At 40.3% G+C, this 3,190-nt stretch overlaps 1 protein-coding gene across 1 annotated transcript in view; it reads right to left on the reverse strand.

Annotated features, from left to right (window-relative positions):
- The window catches only part of PAK2 (p21 (RAC1) activated kinase 2), a 55,185-nt gene that overhangs the window by 28,143 nt on the left and 23,852 nt on the right, over positions 1 to 3,190 (reverse strand). The gene's annotated exons all lie outside the window — the stretch shown is intronic.

Below are 3,190 nucleotides of genomic sequence, written 5' to 3' on the forward strand. Positions count from 1 at the left end.
AACTGCTGTATGGAAAGTGAATTTGCTCTGTAAATCTTCACCCAAATAAAAACAAATAAATTAAAAAAAAAAGTTATTCTAGAAAAGAGATTTCATCTAAAAATATTGGCTAACAGGCAACTAGCTTAGACTATACAGGTAAGGGAAGGAGTTTTAACCCATCCTAACATAAAATTGAAGGAGGGCAAGGAACCGGACAGTGTTCTGATAAAAAAGCACACAGGTTACTAGCACCAGCCCTGAACAAAAGGGCACAAGAAACAGGGAAGAAGAGGTTTCCTCTTTGAGCACAAGTTTTCCTCATAAACAAAGGGAGACATCCCAGATACAGAGTAATTTGGAAAACAGAGTATATCAGAATCAATTTCCATCCAACTATATTCATCTGCTAAAAGGTGGGTAGCTGAACCTACCAGCCGCTCCATGGAAGATGAGGCAGTCTGTTTTTGTAAAGATTTATAGCCCTGGAAACCCTATGTGCAGTTCTACTCTGTCCTATATGGTCACTATGAGTTGGAATTGACTTGATGGCAGTGATTTATTTATTTTTTAAAAATTTTCACCAAGAGAGTAAAGTGACTGTTGTTAGGTGCTGTCGAGCTGGTTCCAACTCAAAGCAACTTCATGTACTACAGAATGAAACACTGCCCAGTCCTGTGGCATCCTCAACACTGTTCCAAATCTCACAATTGCTGCTATGTTTGAGCTCAATGTTGCAGTCACTGTGTCAATCCATTTCAATGAGGGTACTCCCACTAATCGTGATGCTGGCTTCGATACTAAGATAAAAAATATTTTATCATATTCAAGAAATATACACCTGTTCCTATCTTGCTAAATGAGTGCTTACCAAGAATAAAATGATGAATTTTTCAGCATGTATGGAGATGATATGATTTTTATCTTTTGCTACATTAATATAAGGAGATCTGGTGAAACAGTGACCCTTCTGACAATACGACCAAAGTAGGTCATATAAAGTCTGGCTATTCTTGTTTCCAAGGAGCATTCCAGATGCACTTCCAGGACAGATTTGTTAGTTCTGGCAGCCCATGGTACTTTCAGTATCTTCACCAACACCACAACTCAAAAGCATCAACTCTTCTTTGGTCTTCCTTGTTCCATTTTTCTAGCTCTCACATGCGTATGAGGTGATTGAAAAATATCATGGCTTGGGTTAGACACACCTTAGTCTTCAAAGAGACATCTTTGCTCTTTAGCACTTGAAAGAGGTCCTTTGTAACAGATCTGCCCAGTACAATACGTTGTGTGATGTCTTGACTACTGTTTCCATTGGTGTTGATTGTGGAATCAAGTAATATGAAATCTTTAGCAACTTCAATCTTTTCTCCATTTATCCTGATGCTGCTTATTGGTTCAGTTGTGAGGATTTTAGCTTTATGTTGCAATGTAATCCATACAGCAAACTGAAACCTTTAATCTTCATTAGTAAGTGCTTCAAGTCATCCTCACTTTCAGCAAGCAAAGATGTAGTCAATCTGATTCCTGTACACTCCATCTGGTGAAGTCCACGTGTATAGCTGCCATTTATGTTGTTGAAAAAAGGTTATTTGCAATGAATAAGTCGTTGGTCTTGCAAAATTCAATCATGCGATCTCCAGCATTATTTATATCACCAAGGCTGTATTTTCTAACTACCTGTGATTCTTCTTTGTTTCGAACTTTTGCATTCTAATCATCAGTAATAATCAACAAATCTTGATTATACATTTGGTCAATTTCAGGTTGCAGAAGTTAGTAAAATTCTTCAATTTCCTTGTCTTTGGCAGCTGATGTGGAAATTTGAATAGTAGTAGTATTAACTGGTCTTCCTTGGAGGTGTATGGATATTATCCTATCACTGACAGCATTGTACTTCAGGATAGATCTTGATAGATTCTTTGTGATGATGAATATCACTCCATTCTTCTTCAATTTGTCATTCCTGGTATAGTAGATCATATGGTTGTCTGATTCAAAATGGCCCAAACCAGTCCATTTCAGCTCATTAACGCCTAGGATATCAATCTTTATGCGTTCCAATTCATTTTTAACAACTTCCGATTTTCCTAGATTCATACATTCCATGTTCTGATTATTAATGGATGTCTGCAGCTGTTTCTTCCCATTTTGAGTCATGCCACATCAGCAAATGGAGGTCTGGAAAGCTTTACTCCATCCACATCATTAAGGTTGGCTCTACTCTGAGGAGGCAGCTCTTCCCCCGTTGTGTTTTGAGCCCCTTCTGACCTGAGGGGCTCATCTTCTGGCACTATATTGGACAATATCTCAGGGCTGTTCATAAACTTTTCCAGTAATATATCAGAGAGTGTTTCACTGCTATTCATAAGGTTTTCACCGGCCAATTCTTTGAGAAGTGGATGGCCCCTTCCTTCTTCCAAGTCTGTCTTAATCTGGAAGCTCTGCTGATACCTGTCCACCATGGGTGATCCTGCTGATATTTGAAATACCGGTGGCATAGCCTCCAGTGTCACAGCAACAGACAACTCACCACAGTATGACATACTGACACACAAGTAAGTGGTGGGGGAAGAAGTTGGGTTATAAAAATTAGGTGTGTGCATAGGAAGTAGCCAGGATGGTTGCCAGCACAAAAGCTGTTGGAACAAGGATGGAAGGAACCCTTTGCAAAGGCTGCTGGGATGCTTGCCATGACTTATTCTGGGATGTTGCACATGTGTGACGTCTCTGGACCCTGGTTGGAGTCCCAATAAGGGATTCCTGTTCTCAACTACCTCTAGTGGAAGGTCACTTCGTTAGTCATGCTGAATTTTACTGCGCATGTTCTGTACTTAGTGAGGTACTTGAAGGACAACTCAGGAGGTTTATAACCATTTTACAATGGTCAAGCTTGTGGGGCTTTTGGAATGTACCTTATCTTGCCCAAGGACCTTGGCTTGTTAATCAAGCAGTTCTGTGCCAGCAAGCAGCAAGAATACCACGTCAGAGATTGCTTGAATCAGCCAGCCTGATTCCCTATCTGCCTCACTTCTTCCCAGGATTCACAAGAACTCCCACCTGAGTAGCACTTGCCTAGCCACACTGTTCCAAATCTGATTAGTCAGGTATATACTGAGTATAATATATATTTAGGAGCTCTGGTAGCATAGTGGCTAAAGCACTTGACTGCTAACCAGAAGGCTGGCGGTTCAAACCCACCAGCCACTCC

Source organism: Orycteropus afer, unplaced genomic scaffold (genome assembly GCF_000298275.1).
Source record: "Orycteropus afer afer isolate SDZICR_OR568_19922 unplaced genomic scaffold, OryAfe1.0 scaffold00703, whole genome shotgun sequence".
In the NCBI taxonomy this organism is placed as follows: Eukaryota; Metazoa; Chordata; class Mammalia; order Tubulidentata; family Orycteropodidae; genus Orycteropus; species Orycteropus afer.